Here is a 27,191-nt window from a genome sequence, read left to right as displayed (position 1 = left end):
GCAAATCTGTGAATCTGATGAGGAAGAGAACGTTTTACTTCGAAGAGGCCAAACAGACACTCAGCCAACAAAACTGGAAAGTAAACAGAAGCAAGAAGAAAAATAATGAACAAAGAGAACGAAAGCAGGAAGTTTGGGGGATGATTTTGAAATGTGCTCACTTTTTTCTACTAATATTTTGAATGTGAGGACTACAGGAAGAAAGCCAGATACCTCACTGATAATCAAGCTGCTTGTCGATTGGAGCTCTGTGGACCATTTTATAAGGTGGCTCAGCATGAGACGTCTGTAATATTTGTGTTCTGACATTTGCATTACTTGATTTTTGAGACTAAATCCCACACAGATCTTTATAATATTTAATATAAGCAACAGTCATGGCAGAAAATTAATGGTACGGAAGCTGCACTTACTTTGCTGAGAACATCAAACTTAAGGGGAGAGAAATACTTCATTATAAAGCCCACAGCTTTCCCCCAACCTTACTCCTTTACATATATTGGTGGGATTAATTACACATAGACATTTTTCATACCATTTGCTACCTGCAATCTAATATCAGCTTTTCTGTTTGATCAAGGCTTCATCATACATATATGCACATACATATATATTTTATGACCTCAAGGAATTTGAAAATTCTCACGTCTACCACCTGCTCCCTTTATCAGTATGTCAACATCATAACTGATAACCAGGAACGAGAAGCAAACCTGGGTAGAAAATGCAGTAAAGGAAGAGTTAAAAATCAGTGGGCAGACCAAATGACTTTGGAAATGAGTGGAGTCTCTGACTCACAGTAGAAGGTTTTGCACATAAGCACTTGACGCCAGTTGATCAAGTTTTTTTCCACGGAAACAAGGGTTCCCAATCCTGATGACTGCTATACTTGAACCCTGGACTTGCAGATGGTGGGAGCAAGTTTTTATACTGGTGGAGTGGAAATATACCAATAAGCAAGGGGGGGCTAAAATGATACAAGTGGTCATGGAGGGAGTCGGAAACGTCCGTAGGAACTCCCATGTAGGTGGAAAAGCTAGTCTCACCAGACAAAGGCTGACGAACGTGTCAGTGGTGCATAACCCTTTAGTATATGTTCGCAAGAGCCTTGCAACGTTGTTCACGTGTGACTTTAATAATCTACCCTAGGGGTTGGCAAGCTGTTTCTGTAAAGGCCACATGGGCTCTGTGAAGACGAAGCCACTCCGCCCCTTGTGACACCACAGCAGCCACCAATGAGGCCATGAGTGAGCGAGCAGAGCCATGCTCCACTCAGACAGAGCGCCAGACTTGGCCCGTAGTCTGCCAATCCCGGATCTCTTCTACAGAATAACCAAACTGAAAGAAAATGCATGAACAAAACTGCCCGGGCTGCTGAGCTCAACAGTGGAAGAAGTACTTGTAGAGAAAAAATGTTAGCACAAACTGTGTGGAAATGCTACCCAGATTTTTCCCTGGGTGGTAGGGTAAGAACTTTTTCCCCTCCTTATTCCTACCATTGCACTTTTACTGTACTGAAAATATGAAAAAGGAATCCTAAAAACCAGTTTCTGAATCTGTGCTTTTCATCAGTAAGCTAGAGATTCCCAGACCAATTTAAGATTTGGAACTATTCTTGGTGATACTTATATCCATTTCAAAACAAACAAACAAAAAAAACCAACCAAACAACACTTTAGTTAATCTGCATCCAAGTCTCCATAATAATGGACTTGTTTTGACCTTCAGAAGCCAGCTTTTGCAATGCCGCTTGCTTCTGATCAATTCAGATTATGGTTCTGAATCTATCGTTAGTTATTCATGAAACGCTTCCCGTCTTCCGGAGCTTCTGAAACGTGATGAGGATCGCCTGCAGCCACAATATTGGGAAATGTTGCCTGCTCTCCTCAAGCTCTTTTTCATGACTCAGGGTCTTCACAGCCTCTGTTTAGGCGGCCAAAGAGCCCGAGCTGTTGGGAGGGACGCACAGTGCATCACACAAGCTTACCCTGGCAAGCCGCAGGCCCCGAGCTGCAGTCCTGTGTCAGCACTTCGTAGTCCCACGAACGTGGACGCAGATGGTGTGCGGGCTGCTCCAGGCTCTTCCCGGGGCCAATCAAAACATGGAAAACAAAGGCCTTTATAAGCTCAGCGCTGACCACAGTCCCTACAGCATTGCTAAAGCCACATTTTTCCCTTGACTTTCCATCTACAGAATACCTCTCACCTGAGAGAAATCAGATTGCATGCAGGGCCGAGGACTCCGGCTTGTTCTGGTGAGGGCACGTGATTGCTCCCTCTGGAAGAGGGAAAACGGAGCCTTTCTTGGTCAAACAACCCAGTGGGTCTCTGAACACAGGATCCAAACCCAGGAAAACTAGTTAGCCTGGAGCACAGGCACACAGTTGGGCTGCCACTGTGCAAATAAAGGAAAATGAAGAAAATGAAGTCATTATCTGAGACCATTCAAGGGAGAGAAAGATACGCTCACTAGCACCTCGAGGAGCCCTACCTTACCCACCATAAAGGTCATCCTCTCCTGTCCTTCAGCCCACCCATTATTCTCTCTCAAAAGGACTTTTGTGCTATTATAAGTTTGTCATCATATTCCGGTTTAAATTTACTTGTTTTTGTCCAGTTCCTTTACTAGAAATATGCTCTTTGTGAAGGCAGAGACTACAGCCTCTGTTTTTAGTTTTTGTCGTGCGTGCTGTTTTCTACAGTAAATATGTGATAACTATTTGTTGAATGCATAGATGAGTAACAGAATAATATAGAAAGACACTGGATGACTAATCAGACCATGTGTGTTCTAGTCTGGCTCTATCATCCACTGTTAGGTGTAATAATGAGGTTCCCACCATGATGGGAACACCCACCCCCAAATCTTAGTAAGCTACATGGGAAGGTATGTACTTTTGCCCACACCACAAGTGTGCTGTTTGCTGAAGCTCTACTAGGCTTGGTTACAACCAGCCTTCAGGCTGAAGTCACATTGGCTCGCCATGTCTCCTCATTCCGGGACCAGTTTCTACTTGGAGCATGCTTTCATTGTGAATGGCAGAAGCACAAAGGGGAGAATGGAAACACAAACACCTCTTCAAGCCTCAGGTTGGAACTGACACACTGTCATTCTGCCTACATTCCACTGACCAAAACAAATCATATGGCCAAGCCCAACCTCAGGGGGCCAGGAAACAGACTCCACACAGTGTCTCACAGCAAGGATGAGAAGGGAAGGGAGAATTGTGGTCCAAAAATATCACCAATCGCATTAGACAAGCAAAATTCGTAGTTTCAATTTCTGGGGGAAAAGAAGAATGACGGTTCCAGTCCTGATAAGCACAGGGCTCTTCTGAGGGCCAAATGCTCTTACGTAGACATTAGGTAATTAAAATTGTTTAACCAAGAGCTAGACATGGTGTTGGCATCAGATAACGGTTGGAAATGACGAGTCATTTTCTTTCTTTTCTAGGAAAAAAAACTACAATCAAAATATAATACGATCATTGCTTCACCTAAGCTGTGTATAAAATATTGTGGGAACAGGAGATAGAGTTATGAAGCTGGCCTGGCTGATGTTCATGACGTAGCTTGCAGACAAGCTACTTTAAAATTAAGGAAGAGCAACCATTGCAGAGAAGAGGGAAGTGGAAGTGTGTAGGAAGAGAGGAGGCGTTCGCTTTATCAGGAACATTTCCTTTCTAGAGTAAAAAGGAAAGATTTGAAACAAATACGGCAAAACCAAAGTTGTCATCTGATAAATTTAGACGTTGAAAAAACGGAGTCTGTTATGTTATTTTCCGTGTATGCATGAACTACTTTATAATCAAAAATTAAAATATATAAATTATTTTAAAATCAGTGCCTGGCAGACAAAGAAGGGAAGGAGGATATTCTGGGTAGAAAGAGGACAAGTGGTAGGAAAAATGACTTTGTCTTAACGGATAATAGAGTGTGAGGGGGAACGGTGGAAGAGAGTAAGACAGAGGAAGAGGAAGGGACCGTGGGAGATTTGTAGGGCTGCTGTACAGATGAATACTGGGTGGCTTAGAACAGAAGAAATTCATGGTTCTACCATCCTCCATCTGAGGTCAGAGGATCAGCAGGGTTGGTTCCTTCTAAGGGCTCTGAGAGGAATCTGTTCCATGCCTCTGTTCTGGCTTCCAGAGAAGGCTGGTAATTCTTGGCATTCCTTTGCTCATACCTACATCACCCCAATCTCTGTCCCCACCTTCACACGGCATTCTCCTTGCGTGTCTCTGTCTTCACGTGGCCATCTCCCCACCGTGTCTGTCTCTATGTCCAAATTCCCTCTTCTCATTAGGACTTGTTGTCATGTTGGATTAAGTCATGGTGGATTAAGGGCCCACCCTACTCCAGTTTGACCTCACCTTAATTTAACGAATGACCTCGGCAACGACCCTATTTCTGAAAAAGATCACATTCTGAGCTACTGCGGATTACGATTTCGACAGATCTTTTGGGGAGACACAATTTAACCCAGAAGTTGCTACTAGGTTTTAGCTATTATTATCAGCAAATTTTTGTATTTCCTAAAAAATGCAAAGGAAGAGCATAGTATATTGTTAACCAATTGAAAGACCTCCTCAGGGGACCTATGACTTAGCTGACCGTGGAAGGAAGGAAATCGCCAGAAGGACGGTGCTCTCTGCGTTTCTTCCACTTTACTCTTCATGCGCCTCCCAGGCTAACCCGCCTCCCAGGCTAACCCCCATTATGCTCTGCTTTGCGGCAGCCCACGCGGGGTGACTCACCATCCTGCCCCATCAGTTTTGTCATCCGAAGAAAAAAGCCTCTGGCTACCACCACCACTCTTCTGGACTGCGGTGTTTTGTCCTGAAGTTAATTTTCAACCCTGGGCTCTTCGGAAACAAACTTGTATACCAAGATCCGGCACCAGGATCTGCTTCCTAATTTATCTCTGCGTTAGGAAACTTCCCAAGTGAGCTCTTCACGACGTATGGGCAGAATTTTCCATCCTTCAACATCTGTTTTCCGGTTCACAGCTATAAAAAACAGTGAGTCCCTTCAAATCGGTGCTTAGACTACTTGGCCCGTCCCTTGCCCTAGCCAAATGCTTTTCCCCTCCGACGGAACCATCTAGCTCTTGTCAATTTCTCTATCCCCGCCCCCATTTCACCCCATTCTTTCCTTTGCTCCCGATTCTGAAAATCCACGCGCTTTTGTTCTTTGAACATTCCCATGCCCTTTTTACCTCCAGGCCGTTCCACAAGGTTCTTCCTCCAGCCCCTCAAATGTCTGCTCCCTCTCAAACTTCATTCTCATGCTCAAATAGCCCTTCTTCGGAGAGGTTGTCTGTACCCCTCTTCTCTAGAACAGCTTCTTCAGATTCTCAGACTTATTGTGTCATTTCTTTCCTTCTGGAGTTATTTGTTCACTTACTGGCTTCAAAGGAAATTTCAGTTACTTGTTTATTTCCTGGCTGATTGTATGTCTCCTTTAGAAAATGAGCCAATGTGTCTACCTCGTTGGACAATAGCCCCTGCTCATACGGTGCCTGGTACATAATAGGTGCCTCATATGTATAAATTAAATGAGAAAAATGAAACTTTGGGCTGAGGCCTTCTCCAGATCTTCACAAGTTTAGCCTCGAAACAGGAAATGTAGGCCACTTGCCTTAGCGGCCTGTGACTGCCGGTGTCCCAGGCTTCTGATTCTGTTTGCTGGGTTACTAATGCTTTATTCTGAAGTCCCTTATCTTGGCTTTTTGATTTAGTTCCCCAGTTCCGGATTCCAGACCCTGTTTACAAGAGACAGGGACCGAGAGGACCAGCTGGGCTTCTCCCTGCCTCTCTGCTTTTGTGCCGCACTCGAGCTTTTGTGTGCTGAATCGGGTGGTCGCCGCTCCTACCTGGCTTCGATAATAACCACAGAACTGACCCCAAACCTGCGAGAGCCCTCCTCGTCTGACTCCGTTCCTGCCCTCGCTCTCTCTTACGCCTATCTTTCCACTCAAAATCTTCCTTCTTTTGTTTCCACCCCAATCAGACCATGACGACAAGCAGAAAGGCGTGGTTCCTATGAACACAGTTTTAAAAGCTAATCGTTCCAACTCACAGTAATCTCTATCGGAGGCTTGTGCTAAAACTGCTAATACATTGTCTCACCAATACAATTAATCTTCACTTCAACACTTAGGATCGATGCATTTGCCGACTCCAATATAGATAGGGGCTACTCCTGCCACATTTTCAAGTTTGGGTTCTTTTAGACAACTTTCAGGTACAGCTGAGACCGTTTATAGCCTTGACAGTGGGTACTCCTCTCTGCAAACCCAATTCTCTCACTTTCCTTAAAATCCAGGGTCCAGAAAGCATTTGAGAAAAGCTACTGTGAGTTGCCTGGATATTTTCCAAGCTCTGGATACCATAGTTAGTCACATGGAATGTGGAATGGGCTAGACGTCTTGGAATTGTTCTCGTTAAACTGGTGTAAGCGATTGACCCAAAAGCTTTAATAATCATGATTTGTTTCACAAGTTCCTGTGAGGAAAGCTATGCAGTTGTCTTGTGAAGTACCTTCTTAAAAGGCTTTTATTTTGTCTGGATATGATAAGAATCATTACATGGTATGTCTAACTGATGACTTAGTGTTCTTTCAGTGCATAGAAACTTCTATGGGAAAAAGAATTAGACAATAAGCACCAATGACTTAATACATGCCATGTTTCCAATTCAATTTGCTTTGATAAAAATCAAATAATCCCCAGGAACACAAATATTTATCTACAGTGATTGGACAGTCTGTTAAAATTGGCATTCTCAGTCCCTCCAAAACATTCATCTGTCCTTTATGCGACCCACACATTGTCAAGAGGTTAATAATGTTGAAAAATTCCTTCGGTGTTTTCAGTTTTTGTGCTATTTGGCAGAGAAACACCAGGACCCTTCATTTTGTTTTCAACATAGCATGTTCTTTATTCACAATCAATGCTCCTCAGTCTTAATCAACAAAATAGGAAACAGATTTTTAAATTCTGAAATCACTCTAAATTCATAGCATTTTTCCTTTGAAGTAAAATATTTTACATGACTACAATGAAACATGAAAAGACTCTGTATGATCAGAAAAAAAGAAAAGAATTTGTGTGGTCAGAAGGGCCAACAATTAAAAGCATCATAATGTTTCCTTAGTGAAATAGACCAAGATTTTAAAGGTGCACAGGTATTATTAAAGAGTTTGGTAAAGTGACTTTTAAATGTGAGAGTTTTTATATTATAGAATGTGTTTCAGAATATGATTCAACCCTAAATATAATTATATACCACATTGCTTGTGTGCAAATATTATTCTTTCCTCCTTAGACATTGTTTTAGTTATGACAGTCTACCCTGGTAGCAAATACCCCGGCACCAAGGTGAAATATACCTTAAAAAAGATAAGTTATCTACTCCAATAAAACCATGGCAGATAAACCCTTTGATCGAATATGTCAAGTACATGTTAAATCATAAAATCCCATAGGACTCACTATAGAGGACACCTTCATACTTTCAAGATTCATACTTCATACTTTAAAGATTTTATTGACTGATTGAGAGAGAGAGAGAGAGAGTGAGAGAGCAACTGGGGGAAGGGGCTGCAAGGGAGGGAGAGACAGAATCCCAAGCAGACTCTGAGCTGAGCATGGAGCCAGATGCAGGGCTCGATCCCAGGACCCAGAGATCATGACCTGACACAAAATCAAGAGTCAGACACTTAACCAACTGAGCCACTCAGACACCCCTCATGGTTGCTATCTTTTATATATTAGATTCCTAATGTGTTTCAAATAAGACTGAAAAAAAGAATGATTTATAGTAAGATATGGCAATAAATAATAGTCATCAAATTCAAAAACATATATGGGCTTCGCTTCCTTCAGTAAATCTCAGGTATTAAGAAGAAAAGTACAGTGGGAAGAAAACTCACATCAAAACAGCAGGTAAAGAAGTAAGACCCCAATTCTAACTCATCAGGGAGATGGAAACCTCTAAAAACAGTATGTAGTGTAGCTTCCCATTAGTCTATATGATAAGCACATTGCTATTAAAAAGCAAAGCAATAGACCACCATTTTTTCTTAAAGTGACATGTAGCCCAGAGATGTTTCCACTGTCCCCAGCTGTCCCCAACTTCTTTTTTGGACCTAAAATCTCCTTCACTACCTTTACTTACCTTATCTGCTTACCAGCCCTGCCCCTTATCTCTACCAGTATTTTCCCATCTCCTTTGCCACCTTCAAAGTGATCTTGCCCCCGGAGCCCATCCTGACTAACCCCAACCAGCCTGGTCCATGCCTATCTCTACCTTTATCCCTACAGCTTCACTCTCATGCAGGGTTCCTCTGCTCCAGGCTATTTTGCCTTGGGTCCACGTTCAACAGCTGTTCTGTGTATGTGTGCCTGTGTCAGAGCTTATATTTTGGAATCGTTCTCCCTGTGCTCAAACCCCAGTTCTGCTCTCACTGCTATGAGGCGGGTCAACTAACTCCATTACGCCTCAGTGTCCCTTTCTGTAAAGTGAGGATTATAATGGAATTTACCTAATAGGGATATTGTGAGGATAGAATGCGGTAATGCAAATAAAGCACTCAATACAGTACTGGTAGAAAGGAAACACACAATAAATACTGGTTTTTATTATTTTTATCATATTTACTATTTCACCCACACAGAGGCAATTCTCTTCAATGAAAACGCAAAGTCTTTTATATTACTTTGTATCACCCTGTAAGTATGATGACTAAAATCGGGACAAACGATCCAGCAAATCACACGCGCTCACGCAGCAAAGAAACAGAAACAGTGGAATAAAAACAGTCCCAAGCGATTCAGGATGGGAAAATCACTGTGCCCGTAAGTCCTGTGCTTTGCTTTTTTAATAGCTTGAGTCTTCAAATAAAAGCATGCGTGGTCTACACAGTGAGGTAAAGGACTAATTTGTTTGGGGTTGGATTCTGAACTCATACGCAGATTAGAACAAGTTTTTTTTTCCTCCCGCATGAGATGCATAAACAGAGACACTTGTGCAATGTCCTAGGTTGCTGCTGTTAGAGAAAACCTTATCTTCTCTTCAGACAGCTTGTTGTGAGGACAGTATCAGGAAAAAAAACCCTTCCCAGTACCGGGGTGGGAGGCGCCAGCAGACAGAGCTGAGCTGTTGAAACAGAGGCACTATCCTGTGAAAACTGGAGCTGGGAGGAAGTGGCTGATAGAGCTGGAACCCCTGCTGGCAAGGAGAATGAGCCAGAAGGTCTCTGATGTCCAAAGTCTTCAGTCATTGTATCTGAGAACAGACTTGACAAATGCTTTCAAGTCTGTTAATTGGATTGTTTTTGGAAAATCCCAGCTTCACTCTGAGAACCTCATCTGCCTAATTCCAATTTTGTCACTATTTTAAATGTGTATTTAGAGTATAAGAGCCAGGGTCTTCTCAAACCCCGCCATTTGGGTCAAACCAGAGAAGGAGGCCAAAGACTGAGAGGTGAGCTGGGGAGGTGTGGGGCCGCAGGTTGGGAGAACAAGAAAGCAGCTGCAACAGAGACTGGCCGCCACAGAATGGCCTTCTATGGTTTTTAAAGGGAATTTCCAGGATGGACGCGCCTCACAGATCAATGTAGGTAAGTATGGCAATACATTCCAAAGTCAAGTACAAATGCTCTTTATCGTCTTCTATAATCCATGCCCCTGCTCCCAAGCATTTATGTGGATAACTGAAAAATGACAGCATAACACATTTCTTTCCTTGACTCCATTTTCTCAAGGCAGTTGAGCTATGATACCAAAGGCAAACACCCCGCGTAACAAAGGACAATTGCAGCTCTCGGGTAATCCAGTGATGTCCTGATGGTTGTGCCCTTCCGGTGCCCTTCCCAAAATTGAATGGAATCAACACACGTGCACCCACGGGAATAGAATGGCTCCAAATGGCCTTTTGTTCCCACACTCTTCATTCTCATAGTCCTCACACTCTTCTCCTGGCCTTGCTTCATTTTCAAAGTGAAATATTTCTATCCCTACTGTACCTTATTTTGAGAGCTGACTTATTGTTGTCTCTCATGCTTTTTTAAGCCATCACTATTGATAATCCATTAAGGCTTTGTATTGGAGGAACAAATATCCATCCTGTACTGGGGTAGGAACGAGGGCCTAAAGCATATGGTTCATTATCTGCTCACCACCAAATGCAAACACACCATAATTAATGTCAGTATGATATAGAGCATACAATTAAGGCAGAAATTATTGAAGCCAGGTCTAGGCACCCAGTCTCTCCACATACTGTTTTCTCTACTTTGGTCTATGCTTGAAAATGTCCATCATAAAAAAACTTCAACAATATATATGACATCAGAGAGACAAAATCAGAAAAGGAAAAAAAATGATCTGAACGATATCCTCTGATGTCAGATTACTGTAGGCAGCACTCCTATGCTCGGCAGACGTCCAGTGTTCCTCTTTGCAACCTTGGGAAGCTCGTGGGAGGAAGAGGGGTGTTTATTTTTAGTGTGAGTTACTTTAGTGAGTGCCCAGTTTTCTTGTTGAGGTGGCCCACACATGAAATACTATATATTTGATTTTTCAAACTATGTGGAGGCAAGGAAATAAAAAAGGTAAAGTCTTTGGCATTGCACAGACTACAGTCAAACTCTCTTAGGGTTCAACTTGGGGGAAATTACTAATTTCTCTGACCTTTCATCCCCTGTAAAGTGGAGTTCATATCAGCTTCACAAGGAAAAGTGCCTCTCATCTGTGTGGCAAATAATAGATTCTCAATGCATGTTCATTTCCTTCCTTCTTCTTTTTAAATAGATTTTATTTTTATTTATTTATTTAAAGATTTTATTTATTTATTTGAGAAAAAGTGAGAGAGAGCATGAATGGTGGGAAGGGGCAGAGGGAGAAGGAGAAGAAGACTTCCCGCCAAAGGAACAGCCTGACGCGGGGCTCGATCCCAGGACCCTGAGATCATGACCTGAGTCGAAGACAGATGCTTAATGGACTGAATCACCCCAGCACCCCTCCTTCTTTCTTGTCATAGTTTTAGTTGCTAATCATACAACATGTTGAAGAAACTCCAAAGGCTTTCTAAGATATAACTCTGAAATCTTTTCGGTTCTCCAAAACACCAGTAAAATCTTGGCCTATCCAGTCACTGCACATTATTAATAGCAGGACTATTAATAGACAAGGATCCCATGTCTTTAGACAGATTAGACACCAGATTGTGTGGTGTTATTAGAAAGGACAATAAACTCTCAGTTAGGGACCTGAATTCTCATTTCCACTTTCTCACTAAGAAGCTTTGCCTTTAAAAGAGACACCTAATTCATCTCCTGTCCTTGGAGAAGAAATTTTTCAAAAGCATTTTTCAGCTCCCAACTTCCCAAGACACAGAGAATGAGAAGCCTAGAAATGGACTCAAATATATGAAATAAATAATTCGATATGTCACTATATTAAATAGAGAGAGATCAGTTTGGTTGTCCTCAGATATGAAAACCACCCTTATTAGATTTTGACAAAGTAAAAGCACTATACAAATATGAGGTTTTGACTCTGGATCAAACCGCCTTGGCCAGAGGCCACTGCAAATAGTTGTGCTGTGTGATTATTATTGTTCTTACGATGATGAATGCAGGATTATGAATTTAATGCAATAAAGAGCTGCAAATTAGCTGAAGAGACAGAGAATAATTAACAGTGTGGGACCTCAGGTGTCAGAGGCAGCAGGCGCCTGGCCTGGCCCCACGCTCGCCGGGGCCTTGGCAAGCTACAGCACATTTAAGAGCCTCAGTTGCTTCGTCTCTAGGATATGGCATTTCTATCTTCAAAAGTCATCAGAAGTTAAATGAGAAGATGCTGGTAAAATGACCCTGGCATTAGTAAGTGCTTAAGAATCTATTTTCTTCATGAATTTCCACTTTAGAAATATGTTGCCAGCTCCTTACCAATAATGTTGATTTTTCTGAGTTAAAATTCAAAATTTTATGTTTCATATTTACGAGTATGTGTAAATATGTTATATGTGTATGTGTAAAAGAGACAGACACATGACAGATTTATAGAGTTTCAAAAAAAACAGCAAAATCTTGACTAGATAGCAAGAGGACAGTATTCAGCAGAGCCGAGCAATCATAAGGGCCACACAGGACTTACAGACAGGCTAGACAGATTTAAGGATTAAGTGACTCTCAGTAGGAAACTGTTTCCTTCCATCAAAAGTCACAGATGTCTCGGGGACACCTGGGTGGCGCAGTCGGTTAAGTGTCTGCCTTCGGCTCAGGTCATGATCCTGGTGTCCTGGGATTGAGCCCCGCATCAGGCTCCCTGCCTGGAGGGGAGCCTGCTTCTCCCTCTCCTTCTGCCACGCCCCCTGCTTGTGTGTGCGCTCTCTCTCTCTCTCTATCAAATAAATAAATAAAATCTAAAAAAAAACCATGGACGTCTCTAAAGTCCTTGTCACCATGGCAACTTGTGCACATACGTTGGTCACAATGATTTGCTGAACTAAGGGGTAATATGCTAAGCAAAATAAGTCAATCAGAGAAAGACAATTATCATATGACTTCACTCATATGTGGAATTTAAGAAACAAAACAGAGGATCATAGGGGAAGGGAGGGACAAGTAAAGTAAGACGAAATCGGAGAGGGAAACAAACCATAAGAGACTCTTAACTATAGGAAACAAACTGAGGGTCGTTGGAGGGGTGGGGGGTGGGGGGCTGGGGTAACTGGGTGATGGGCAATAAGGAGGGCAGGTGATCTGATGAGCATTGGGTGTTATATGCAACTGATGAATCACCGACCTCTGCCTCGGAAACTGATAATACACTGTATGTTAATTAATTGAATTTAAATAAAATAAAACTAAGAATAAATAAAAATAAAAAGTCACACGTCTCTAAAGCCCTTGCCCCCACAGGCCCAGTCACAGGCAACCTGTGCACGTACATTGGTCAAAACGATTTGCAAAACACCCTTGAAAAACACAGGAATCACACTCCAGCATATCCCGTATCTGAAGAATCCAAAGCTAAGAAAAGAAAGGGCCTGCACAACTCACGTAAACACAGTCGAAGCATCTACATTTGAGATGCTACATTTTGAACAATTGCAGGAGACAGAATTCTCTTCGGTGGAAAATCAGCTTTGATTCAAGAAAGGGACCCGTAAAACCTGGACCGTGCAGGATGTGACCCCGCACTCTGATACTGACACAGAGCAGCAGGTGACTCAAACCCCAGGGGACAGGAAGAAACAAACCCACAAACGGAACAACCCAGACCAAGCATTCCCCGGACCGCATTTATCATCGCCCTGATGGTTTGGAAGAGAGGATAAGCCACTGCTGGTATCGAAACCACTCTGAGGTGTGTGTTGGCTTTGCTCTACGTGAATTCGGTGTGCAGACAAATATATATATTTCCATGGTTTAGGCTGAGTTTTTCTCAAAGATGGACTGCAGTTTTGTCTAAAACAAAACAAAAAACAAAAAATCCTATCAGGTGAATTGGCCTGATAACCATACCACATTTACAGAGAAACATCCATAACAAAAGGCGGCGAGACACCCTAATCCTATTTGAGGGCCCCATCTCTTGTGTGTACAATACAGGTATTGACCCCGGCCCCTAGAATTTTCCGGCCTCTCACCACAAGCTGGGGTTCAGAACACTCACACAAGTTGGCTATCTTTATGTAGGGGCTCAATAGAATGGCTGCTGCTCCCAGGGCAGAAGAGGCACCAGGGCTTTCCTAATTTAGGAGGAAAAGATTATCTCACCGCCTCTCCGTGCCAGGCTGAAAGAGCAACTCGTCTACCTTGACATTTCTTCCAGCTCGTACGTCTTCCCCAATGCTTCACTCCGTTTGCTTCTTCCTTTCTAGCCTCGCAGTGTCTTTCCCCAAAGCTATTCATCTTTTCCTCACCTCATGTCAACAAGGAAATCATTTAGCTGCTGAGACTGGTTGTCCCAGTTTACTCTGTGGTAAAGACGGACCTTCCGCATCGTGGAATCCCTGCCAGGAAGACGGCTCGGCCGCGGCCGCCGCCTCCTCATCCTTGGAGGGGGAGAACTCAGACATGTCTCGGGACCTGCATCTGCCCCAGCCTGGGGAGCAGAAGCATCCGAGACAAGAGAGGAAATGCTTCGGACAACAGCAGAAGTCGCACGGTCCACAGGGCTCAGCTCTTTCCACCACACCCCGCGGTGGAATTTGTTCCCAGTAAACACACATTGCTCTAAGCGCCATTATTTATTAGAGATGAAAGAGAAAGACCGTCTGCTTCTCAAGTCAGCTCTCCATAGGACACCCACGAGAAGTGGATACCTGCCCTTCTCTGATCCAGAAACTAGACAGGGAAGCCCTGTGCTACCTAAAGATTGCCCCGTTCCATGCACCTTGCATACCACGTCTCCCTTGAAACTCCAAGACAGGCAGTGACCTCGGATCAGACCGGAAAGTCACGAAACATGAGGAACGTGTGGCGCACTCTGGAAATCTCACCAAAATTCTTTAGGAATGATCTAGTGTTGAGAGTTAGCCTTACTAAGCAACATCTAACCTAAGTGAAACAATAATAAAAGGAAGAAGGAAGAATAAAGCAAAGAACGGTCAAAGTAGCAGCCGTAATCCGCATCCTGAAGGGGTCCTTCCTGTCTTGGCCCAGCCTGGCTCCCCATAGGTGAAGCTGCTCTAACCTTCAGAACTTGCAGAAATCTCTTGGGCTCCTCTTCTTCTCTTGCGTGGTATCTTTCAGCTCAGTCCGGGAGCCATGGAGCCACCTCTCTCCAGCTCCTGGCTAACGATGAGCAAATCATTCAGTAGTCCCAGCCCATATTCCAAATACGTTGCCATTCTTCCCTGGGTATGGTCTTCAGAGTCGGCACCCATTGGTTTTTGTTTTTTGTTTTGTTTTGTTTTGTTTTGTTTTGTTTTGTTTTGTTTACTTCTTCAGGGATAACACTCTGTCTTTTAATGACAGATCTGATTTTTCAGATCACCAAGAGGTATTCACAGCCAGTCCCTCTGGGAAATAAAATTGGTTATCAAGCAAGACAAAGCATTTTCAGTTAAAAATAAAGTGTACTTTAAAATAATGTGTGTGGGGGGGGTGTGGGTGTGGGTGTGGGTGTGTATGCAAGATAAACTGGGTCTGAAAGATGTTTCCACTGAAAAGTTTAAATACGTTTTATGCCAATATGTGTGAAAAGTTTCCAAGGGTCGCAGCTCTGAAGGACAATTCACATTTGGATATAGACATTGTGCTCTGTTTGCTTTAAAAGATTGATTATTTTATAGCTACAACTCATAAAGCCCGTGGTCATAAAACACCTCCCTCTATCCTGGAGGCAGACTACACTTGTATAAATAATGTTATCAGGTTCTAACTCAGCTAAGACCACTGCTGGCCCTAAATGTGGCTAGACTCCACTTTGCACTCAAGTAGCCAGGACCACAGGATCTATTCCCAAGAATAGATATGCTTCTAGCTTACATGGGAAAATAAAAAAGGAAATTTCATCTCAAAAGAATAAATATTGAGAAAGGATAAGAAGTGACTAAAAAATCAAAATAGCTTAAAAGATAGAAATAAGCATAATATTGGCTTGGGAACATTTTTGTCGGTTACAGAGGGCTTTTTTTTTTTTTAAGATTTTTTAACTTATTTATTCAACAGAGATAGAGACAGCCAGCAAGAGAGGTAACACAGCAGGGGAGTGGGAGAGGAAGAAGCAGGCTCATAGCGGAGGAGCCTGATGTGGGGCTCGATCCCATAACGCCGGGATCACGCCCTGAGCCGAAGGCAGACGCTTAACTGCTGTGCCACCCAGGCGCCCCACAGAGGGCTTTTAAAGAGAGAGGCAGCAGCTCTGTCTTGATTCCACATCTGCTACTTGCGAAGGTGTGGTCAACCGTCTTCAACCACCCTGCTTTGTCACCATTTAGCTCCAACGGACCTAACTGTGCCCTTTGTCACTTTCCAATCATACTCCCCAAATCTGCTGTTTGCTACTTTAAAAGCTCTTTATCTCCTACAACTTAGTATTCTATGCCTACTACTACTTCCACATTGTGCTTTCCCATTCCCTTCTTAATCCCCTAAAAAGTGGAACTGTAGTTTCCTGAAATAAAGACTAGACTTCAAAACAGACAGAGATGGATTCAACTCTTGGCTTTTAGTGGTGACCTCAGAAAATGTAATTACGGACATTGCTGCTATGACCATTGGGGTGCACGTGGCCCTTCTTCTCACTACATCTGTATCTTTGGGGTAAATACCCAGTAGTGCAATTTCTGGGTCATAGGGTAGTTCTATTGTTAACTTTTTGAGGAACTTCCATACTATTTCCCAAAGTGTCTGTACTAACTTGCATTCCCATCAGCAGTGTAAGAGGGTTCCCCTTTCTCCACATCCTCTCCAACATTTGTTGTTTCTTGCCTTGTCAATTTTTGCCATTCTAACTGGTGTAAGGTGGTATCTCAATGGATAATTAGTTGTGGTTCATATCTACAATGGAATATTACTCAGCCATCAGAAAGGATGGCTACCCACCATTTGCATCGACATGGATAGAACTGCAGGGATTGTGCTAAGTGAAATAAGTCAAGCAGAGAAAGACAATTATCCTATGGTTTCACTCGTATGTGGAACATAAGGAATAGCATGGAGGATATTAGGGGAAGGAAAGGAAAGCTGAAGGGGGGAAAAGCAGAGGGGGAGACAAACCATGAGAGACTATGGACTACGGGAAACAAACTGAGGGTTTCAGAGGAAAGGGGATGGGGGGCTAGGCCTGTGATGGGTATTAAGGAGGGCGTGTATTGCATGGAGCACTGGGTGTTATATGCAAACAATGAGTCATGGAACACATCAAAAACTGATGATATACTGTATGGTGACTAACATAACCTAATTTTTAAAAATGAAAAAAGAAAAAGAAAATGTAATTAATCTTCTTAAGCTTTTCCAAATCAAAAAAAATTACTGTAGGTTGTACTAAATTATTTAATATATGTTCCTTAAAAATTTTTTTAAAAATGACTACATAAGGCAAGAGTTTATGAGTTTGGTGTATTTTGTATGCATGTGCCACATATATAAGTTCTATGAAGTAGGAACATGGTCTCATATTTCTTTTATTTTTTTAAGATTTTATTTATTTATTCGACAGAGATAGAGACAGCCAGCGAGAGAGGGAACACAAGCAGGGGGAGTGGGAGAGGAAGAAGCAGGCTCATAGCGGAGGAGCCCGATGTGGGGCTCGATCCCAGAATGCCGGGATCACGCCCTGAGCCGAAGGCAGACGCTTAACCGCTGTGCCACCCAAGTGCCCCCATAGTCTAATATTTCTTGTGCGGTTTGCTTTGTTTCCCTTTACAACACTACCAGTAATGCCGCTCTGCTCGTATGTCTCTGCAGTGACCAAGGGCCACGTAATTGTGAAAGCAGTCCTCTCTGTTGTTGTTGCTGAAATGCTGGCTTTGTGTTTGATACTGGAAGGTTCCTCTCCATTCTGGTTTTAGATCTTCCCCCCTCTGCATGCACACATTTGCCCTCCTGCTGTCCCCTAGAACAACACAGATAAATCTGATCCCTCTGCCATACAGCAACCCTAAAACAGTAAAAGTAATATTATATGGCAGCCCTTCCTATCTCTCTGACTCTTTTCTTCTCCAAGCTGAGCAGCTTTGGTGTTTTTGCTCTTGTTTGTTTACCCATTTCTGATCTGACGTTACTCCTGGGTCCTTGCTCGTCCTCACTGTAGCACCTGCCAACTCTCTGGCTTCTTCCCCCCCACCCCGGGTGCCCTCCCCCAGTGCCATCTCTCACCTGAAGCCCTTACTCTCTCAATGCAAACTCCTCTCTCTTCCCCAACTTCTACTGGACTTTATTCCATTTTCATATGTCTCCTCTGCTCGACTGTAAAAGATAAGTCTTTTTAAAATTTTTTTATTATATTATGTTAGTCACCATACAGTACATCCCTGGTTTCCGATATAAAGTTCGATGATTCATTAGTTGTGTATAACACCCAGTGCACCATGCAACATGTGCCCTCCTTACTACCCATCACTAGTCTATCCCATTCCCCCACCCCCCTTCCCTCTGAGGCCCTCAGTTTGTTTCTCATAGTCCATAGTCTCTCATGCTTCATTCCCGCTTCTGATTACCCCCCCCCCTTTCTTTATCCCTTTCTTCCCCTACCGATCTTCCTAGTTCTTATGTTCCATAGATGAGAGAAACCATATGATAATTGTCTTTCTCTGCTTGACTTATTTCACTTAGCATTATCTCCTCCAGTGCCGTCCATGTTGCAGCAAATGTTGAGAACTCTTTCTTTCTGATAGCTGAGTAATATTCCATTGTATATATGGACCACAACTTCTTAATCCAGTCATCTGTTGAAGGGCATCTTGGCTCCTTCCACGCTTTGGCTATTGTGGACAATGCTGCTATGAACATTGGGGTGCATATGGCCCTTCTCTTCACTACGTCTGTATCTTTGGGGTAAATACCCAGTAGTGCAATGGCTGGATCATAGGGTAGCTCAATTTGTAAAAGATATGTCTTGTATTTCTTTTGGAACAAACCATTTAGCCACTTTTCACCTCTACCATCATCAGCCCCACAGGAGAGTATCTCAAAGCTGTCTTTCCATTAGTTTGGTTGACTTCAACAGCTCTTTCCTCTTTTTATATAACCAATACATTTTCTGTGCATTGTTGCGATCTCTATAACATTCTCAAAAGCTAACTAATACAGTGATCGAAATGTGTTATGAAGTGAAAAAAGCAAGGATCAAACATAAAAGAGAACTCCGTTCATCCTCTGAGCCCGATTTTACTTTTTTCCTGTGTGTGTGTATAGCATAGTTGCCAGAGTGATTACTCTAGAGCAGACTGCTAGGGCTCAAATCCCAGTCACTTAACAGCTGTGCGTCCTCTCTGAGCTCCTGTGTCTTCATCTGTAAGACGGGGATAATAGAAACCACTTCATAAGGTTATCCCGAAGATTATACGATTACCGGTAATGCATGTAAAGTGCCTAGGTCAGTAATTGGCACGAGGCAAGCGCTGTGTTTGCTGCTGTGATGAGGAGGAAGATATGATGTATGCGCTTGGGAAAATCACTTTCGTTTTTCCATGTCTCAGTTTCCTAATCTATGAGATGAAAAGGAAAAATGATAAATGCTGACAACAGTGGTAGAGAAGACAGTACGACCCTGGAGCCCCTGACACTTTTCGAAGCACATCCGTACACGGTGGGTCACTGGGAAGCCCTCACTAGTATCCCCTGCTCTCGGCATATCTGACTTGCTGGCACAGCCGACCAATACGCTGCAAAGCACAAATACTGACTCTGGCCCTGGGCCTCCCTTTAGCAGAAAGATCCAAAGTCCTCAAATAGCTTACGCCTCCTCCAGTATCTGACTTGCTATCTGCAAAATAATTCGGACCTGTAAATCTGGACTCCCAAATGGCACCGAGAGACTGGAAGGAAAGAGACAGGCAAAGAATAAAACAAGGCAATCATATTTATGCAGATCTACACTATACGACACTACACTACAGATCGTCAGAATGTCAGCCCCATGGAGGCCTCACAACAACTAGGTGGAAGGTTTTATTACCCATATTTCTGAGATAATTTCCTCGGAGAAGTTCAATAGGAGCGCCAAGGTCACATAGCTACTGACTTGAAAACCACGATGGAAGTCTGACCTAGCCCGAAGCTCGAGCCCATGCTCAAGTTCCATGCTGCCTCGCGGAGATTTGCAGTCTCCTAGGACTGGGGTGGTGGTTGTCATTTTAACTTCTCCACTAAACCTCAAGCCCACCGAAGGGTTCTGTTCCAAAAATGGTGCCGAGACATGATGAGGTACTTTATCATACACAACTCGCCTATAGGTGGCGCTATTTTGCACTCGTGACTGACCCAAGCTGGCACGCCTCCTGAAAGCTTCAAAGCAAAAATGTCACCGTATTTTGAAGGCACCCAGAGACGGCTCTGCCTCAAAAGTCTATCAGGTAAGTGATCGAGACAGCTATTGAGCAACGACATTTCTTCCATATTTACAGAATAACAGAGAACAAACACATCTGAAGCATGATCATTGTTCCATACAATAAATATTGTCACTGAGTGAGCTCAGGCTGCTTTTTTCTTGTTCTTCCTCATGTATTTCCCACCAACACACTTCTTTGCTCCCTGATTTGGTGGCTGCTAGCCCTGAGGGCACATGAAGGTGAAGTCAGCATAATACATACGTTGCTAAAAAGTCTCCAGTCGGTCAACTGACTTGCTTAAAGGAAGTAGCATGAAAATGAGAGCAATGACGTCATGGTCTTGAGATCCCAAGGATTTCACTGTGTTTGGCAAACTCCACTGAACTCGAGTACTTGGCTTAAATAAGTGAAATTACAATTATATGTGAAGACACATCTACATTATCTTCATTGACATCTCAATAGACAGTTTCTAGATGCCAGGCAGGGTACACTATATATTATTGCATTTGGGCCTCACAGATAATCCTGTGAGGTAGGCACAATTGTTATACCCATGTTTAATGAGGAAGCTGAGTCGCAAAAATGTTATGTAACTTTCCCAGCATCAGAAAACAAAACAATGGTAGCATGAGGATCCACACCCCAGCCGCCAAACCCCAACGCCCATGCTTTCTCAAAGCAAGTTTCTTTTTGTTTTTTTAAAGATTTTATTTATTCATTTGACACAGAGAGACAGACAGCCAGTGAGAGAGGGAACACAGGCAGGGGGAGTGGGAGAGGAAGAAGCAGGCCCCCAGCAGAGGAGCCTGATGTGGGGCTCGATCCCAGAATGCCAGGATCACGCCCTGAGCCGAAGGCAGACGCTTAACAACTGAGCCACCCAGGCGCCCCTCAAAGCAAGTTTCTGATTGCCTCTGGAAAATGGTAAGATGCTCAGGTGTGTACTCATAAACAGGAACGGTTTCGTTTAACAGTTTTGTTGAGATTTCCCAATCCATTTAAACAACCCTGTACTAAGCAGTTGGTGCAATGAAAACGAACACGATCTGTGTATGCTAAGCAAACCCAAGCCACGGAGATCCCATAAATTTCCCCCATAGGGTCACTTTGCCTACCTGGTCAATTGATCACACATACTTGAGTTGGAATTACGCTGAGAATTTTTGGCATGGCTGGAGCTAACTTGTGGTGAATATACTTAGGGGATTACATTTGATTCTTACTATGACTTTTACTGGAAGTCTCAGACAATGAGATGAATAGCTATTAGAAAGCAAAGGTAAAAAGAAAACTGTCAGCCCATGGAACAACTTGTCACTGGTTTGCTTCAGGGCCTAGAGTTCATAAACCTTCCCCTCCTTTTCACTCCACAAAGGTCCTTCTCCTTCCAGAAAGTTCCTCTTCTCAAAGCCAAGGACCGATAAGGAATGAGGACAGAACAACAGGTGCCTTGTTGTCTCAAGTGGCTTATTGACATCGCTAAGATTCTTCAGACTGGGTAACACCCATTTAGCTCATTATGCCCCTCATAGCAATAATCTTCTTTCAGTACTTTCTCCCTGTTGAGAGGGAGTGAAGTAGGGTGGAGTGAGAAACATAGGAGTCGCTCTGTCTCTCTCTCTCTCTTTTTCTCTCCCTATTTTCAAGAGTAATGCAACTCAATTTTTGTCATGCAAGGTAGAACCCCATTATAGGAGCTAATTGTAGGTGGCCACAAGATACAACTGAAAGACAAAGGGGGATAAAGCCTTGTAACAAGGCACCTAGGAGACCCCACCCTGGGCAATGCTCTCCTGTGTTAGAACCATCTGCCAAGGAGGCATGACAGACAAATGGCACAGCCCTAGGGGTCAGAAGGTCCAGATCTGAGTGCCACTCAACCTGTCGTCTTAGGCAAGCTCCTTTTCCTGTTGAGGCTCCAGTTGTCTCACTCTTAGAAGGGATAAAGCCTCACCAGAGGGTCAGTGGAAATTGACGAGATCTCATGCAGGCAGATACGCTCTAGGTCACTCCAGGGGCCTGTATCAACGTTGGTTGTGGGTTTATTTTTCGGAGTTCTGGCCTTGCCTCTCACTCTAACCAGAAGCTTGTCCTTGATCCTTGAACCTCTTCCCGAGCCCAGAAGAGGTAAAGATTTGACATTGCCTTGGGTGTGATCCCAGTCAGTCTTATTAATAAACATGACTTCCTGTTTCCCTACAGTGAGAAAAGAGGAGGGAAGCAAGGTCTGGGGGGGGGGCACACCAAATGAGGACCTCAGCAGGGACAAGAGCCTGCTCAAGCTGAGTCAGCCCCGTGTTTTTTCCTGTTAAATGATTCACATGCCAAGGCAAATCGGGCTGAGATGTGCAAACTCTTCTCTGCCTTTTATGAGCTCCCAAATGAGTTGGTGATTTTTTGTTTTTGTTTTTCCTATCGCACTGCGCTTTCCTTGGAAACATGATTGCGCTGTTTTCATTCCAGGTTGAGGTCCCCCCTCATTTCAATGTCCTGGGGTGGAGGGGCTGTCATATCCAAAAAACACTGTGCTCATACATGACTTTAAAACTACTTAAAGGGTCATTTTAAATGGTATTCATATTCCTTAAATTCTTGTGTTTTTTTTTACTCAAGTAGGTTAAATTATAAAAAAAAAATTCATAGTATATTATATATAGTGAAGTCTGAGCTTTGTAAAAATCAGACTCTAGGTATATGAATTTTCTATATGTGTCTTAAAAGGCTTATTGTTGTAAACACCCTAGACTTTTTTCAGTTATTTTGGGGGTTTGGGGTTTTTTTTTAAAGATTTTATTTATTTGAGAGAGAGAGAAAGAAAGAGAGAACAAGTGGTGGGGAGGGGCAGAGGGAGAGAGAGAGAGAGAGAAGCGGACTCCCTGCTGAACAGGAAGCCTGATGCGGGGCTCAATGCCAGGACCCGGAGATCATGACCTGGGCTGAAGGCAGACACTTAACCTACTGAGCCACCCAGGCGCCCATTTTCTCAGTTATTTTGAATGGGAATTCCTTCTGAATATATAACAAACAAAACATTTTTCTTCATAACAAAATTGAAACTTTCATTCATTATTAAAAGTCATGATCCTTAAAGCTTTTTAACACTCCCAGCCACCATTTTGTTCTCTCGTGTTTAAGTGAGATCAAGTTGCATTGAGGCCGTTCCTCCATGTTTTATTTAATCTCCACACATATCCACAGCCATAATATCCTTTTTAGCCAAGTTATTCAAGAAGAGATGGTTTTACTATTTGGGTAAATCTGGATATTCCCCAGCTTAAGACCCTCTAGTAACTTCTGATTATAGTTAGAACATTAGCCAAACTCCTTTTCATGACCTGTAGAGCCCCATATGGCCTATTCCCTGCCTTTCTCTCCAACCAATCTCCCCCTCCTCCACAGTGGCCCACACACTGGCTTTCTCTCTGTTCCTCAGGCTGTTTCAGGTTCTTTACACTTGCCATTGCTACTTCCTGAAAGAGTCTTCCCTCATTTTCATCTGACTGCCTCCTTCTCCCTATTTAGTTCTAAGGTCAAATGTCACTTCCTCACAGAAGCCATCAATGTCCCCCACACCAAACAGGTTGTTACTACTTTCCTGCTTTGTTTTCTCCCCAGCAGTTAAAGCACTATTAGAATGCTTTAATTTGTTTACTTATTTATTAGTTTTTGTCGATATTCATTCTCTGTCAGGTCTGCTGTACTTCAGGAGAGGAAGGCCTTTATCTGTCTTGTTCACTGCTTTATCACAGTTTCCAGAATAGCTCTTGACACATGGAAGGCACTCAACAAATACTGTTGAAGGAAAAAACCCTGGCTTATCTCCACACCTACTTAAAGCTCATCTCTATGTATCATGGGGAGTTCTGGTTGCCTTGAGTCTTATTACACATTGGGTAATCCAGTCTGAATTATCAATTACAATGATATCCTCAGATGGCTGTCACAACAGTAAAAAGCTGGTAATGTCCAATGTCATTCCATCCAATTTTGGAAAGAGACAAAAGAGCTAAGAGAATGTTGATGACACACCCTAATTTCTTGGGTAGTTCTTTTCAAACTTTTCCAAAAAGATGTAACTAAGAATTTAGAATAGTGAATAATAACATTTAAAAGGGGATCAGAACAGGAGTATAAAATGGCCCCTAGGACAATATATCTTTGAAGTCACATGTTATGTTTTTAAAATCCAGATGAATTTTGCATTCTAATAATCATATATCTGGGTTTGATTTAGCATAGAAGAAATTTTCCCTCAAATTGTTGGAAAAAATGTGCCCTCCAAGAAGATGTGTCCTGTTTACCCTGTAAAACCACTGAGACTCCCCATATGATCCAAGCTGATAATCATCTAGAAATAATTCTGGAGGAGACTTGAAGGGAGAACAGCCCCTACCCATTCTTTGTTATCCTCACGCCATCTTCACCCCAGCAAGGAAGAACTCGGGAATAAAGACACTTAGTGAACCTTGAGTCCTAAGGGGTGTTAGTTTTGAGAAAGAAAAGAGGCTAAAATTATATCTTTCTGCATTCCTCTCTTTTCAGATATCTCTTTTAAAACACTTCACTGCTCTCTTTCTTTCCATGCGCTTGGCGAGGTGAGAGGTACAAGCTCTCCTTGCTTTTGGGAAGAGAAAGCCTAGAGTGAGCATATAACACTTTTCCCAGGACCATCCTGGTTATGACTATGTTGTCGTGGCAGTATCATTCATGCTTCCTTTCCATTTGTATAGTATATGTTCACTCCAAGGGATGCCTTCCTCACTCTCCCTCCCACTTTAAAGAACAAGCAGGAACCACTCTAAAGGAGTCATAAACAACATGATGTAAATCTTCTTCCAGTCCAACATCAACCCACCAAGGAAAAGGAGTCCTTGTGACTCCGGTGAGCTGTCCATTTGATCCATTGAGAAAAATCACAAAAGCATTTGGGGTCCAAACCTTGATTTTAGCAATGACATTGTCTTTGTCTAAGACATTTCTGCAGTTAGGAATTGGTGATTACTATGGGGTGCTCAATGAGGACTGGAGATTCAGAATCCAAGCCATCATGCATACTTTACAATAATATTTATAGGAAGAAGACAAAAGAAACAACCAGGATGGTAAGGGTGAATTGAGTCAATTAGTAAAAGCAATTTGAAATAAAATAAGATGTGATGAACAGAAAGTATGCAGTCAGAGATGCCACATGAATTTGAATAATCAGCCCTTTCAATGACCTGGCATTTGAAGTCATGAAAAAGAAGACCGTTATCCCATGAATGTACCAAAAAAGATTGCTGGGATAGTAATTATGGTGGCCACTGTGGGAAGCATAATAGACCAGTGGTCCCAGCTGCTGCCCTCTGAAATCCATCACCACATTTGCTCTGAGGCCATGCTTTCTGTGGCTGCTCCCAGCCGTGACTAAGCGCAGCAGGGCTACTAAGGCAGGCCCATTCCTGAAAGACGCAGGACTCCTCTAATGGGCAGCGTTAGTTTGAGGACTCCAAATAAGCCTTGCCAAAACTTCCTCAAAATTGAAATCTGAGGGGGGAAAAATGTTTTTAAAGATGTTGTTTGTTTATTTTAAAGAAAGAGAGAGTGGGGTGGGGGAGGGGAGGAGAGAGAGGGAGACAGAGAATCTCAAGCCAAGTCTCTGTTCAGCACGACCCTGAGATCATGATCTGAGCTGAAATCAAGAGTCAGATGCATACCCGACTGAGCCACCCAGGCGCCCCCAGAGTTGAAATCTTAAGGCATGTTTTCCTTGCCTTCTTTTCCTTTCTCCTTCACAGGGATCAGTCCCACATAGTGGTCTGACAGCTCTCCCAGCCTCCTCCAGGGCCTTCCTCATTTTTCTCCCACAAGGTTTTCTTCAACAAATCTCTCACATGTCGATTCTCATCGTAGCATCTGCTTCTCAGAAGACTTGAACTAACACAGTGATCCAAGTAGGAGGTAGGGATCTATTTGAGGGACAGGAAGAACTAGGCCACTTGATGCATTTAGGCTAATTTGATCTGATACCAAGAGGAAGGCTAATGGGTGATCATAAAAGAAGAAGTTTGAGGAGTTTAAGACTTAAAAGGGAAGTTTCGGAGAATAAGTTGTGACAGAAGTGGTTACGATGGTGGGGGTGGAGGTGAGAATAGTCCGGGTCAGAAGTTATTCATTTGCATATTTGATGCTACACTGGGTCCAAAGGCCTGTATGAGATCTTTTTGATGTAGAACTCAGGAAATGTTGACAGCAATGTTTCTTGCCATCTAGAAGAAGCCAATCTACAGTGAAAGAGAAGAAAGTCAAACCAGAGGGAAGCAGAAGCAAGAGCTGGAGGGAGATCTTGGAGGGAGTTTTTGAACACTTATTTCAGCTTTTCAGGAAGTCCATCTGCATCCCTATAGTTTCCATGGTTTGATTGTTCAGCATTTCTCATTTTACCTAAACTAGTTCAAGATGGGTTTAGTCACTTGTAACCAACAGAGATGTGACTCACACAACAGAGAAATTTTGTTTTCCCTTGAAAATGTTTATCGTTGTATAGTATAAAAATATCCAAGGCCACATTGTTCATAACAGCAAAAATAAATAAAATGAAAACAACCCAAACATCTACAATGGTAGAATAAATTATAGCAAAGTCATCCAATGGAATATTATAAATTACATAATGTATAAACTACATAAATTACAGCTAACATGTCAATAATGATAAATGTCAAAATAAAATATTGGGAAACTAGTAAGTTCTAGAAGAATTCATGCGATAAGATTCCATTCACATCAAGTTCAAAAACAAGTACAACTAAACCATGTATTATCTAGAGATACAGAGATGGAAAACCTAAAGAAAAATAGGTAATGATTTACACATTGTTTGCTTCTAGAGGTAAGGGGGGGTGTGACTGGAGAGGACACACGAAGACATCTAAGGACTGAAAAAGTTGAATTTCTTAAACTGAGAGATGTTTGTTATATAGGGTGTTTGTTTTCTAATTCTGTGCATATGTATTTAATTCACTTACATGTGATAATTTGAAGACAAAAATAATTATTATAATAACTACCACATTTTGAGATGATTAAACAGCTGTTTAACAACAGTGTCCAGCATATAGTAAGCTCTCAAGAAATGATAGGAACATAATGCTAATATTATGACATTAAAATAATTGTACCACATAG

The 27,191-nt window shown here is 42.6% G+C and overlaps 1 long non-coding RNA gene across 1 annotated transcript in view; it reads right to left on the bottom strand.

Annotated features, from left to right (window-relative positions):
• Positions 1 to 1,986: 1,986 nt before the first annotated feature.
• The window catches only part of LOC103666990, a 94,325-nt gene continuing 69,120 nt past the window's right edge, over positions 1,987 to 27,191 (bottom strand). The window contains exons 3-5 of the long non-coding RNA XR_569635.2: positions 4,758 to 5,009; positions 2,207 to 2,395; positions 1,987 to 2,081 (exon numbers count right to left, since the gene is read on the bottom strand). This is a non-coding gene — a long non-coding RNA (uncharacterized LOC103666990). The remainder of the gene's footprint in view (positions 2,082 to 2,206; positions 2,396 to 4,757; positions 5,010 to 27,191) is intronic.

The sequence above is a fragment of the Ursus maritimus genome, unplaced genomic scaffold, assembly GCF_017311325.1.
Source record: "Ursus maritimus isolate PB19 unplaced genomic scaffold, ASM1731132v1 scaffold_17, whole genome shotgun sequence".
Taxonomy (NCBI): domain Eukaryota; kingdom Metazoa; phylum Chordata; class Mammalia; order Carnivora; family Ursidae; genus Ursus; species Ursus maritimus.
The sequence above is the reverse complement of the archived record's forward strand: the minus strand, read 5'-3'. Positions and strand labels throughout refer to the sequence as shown.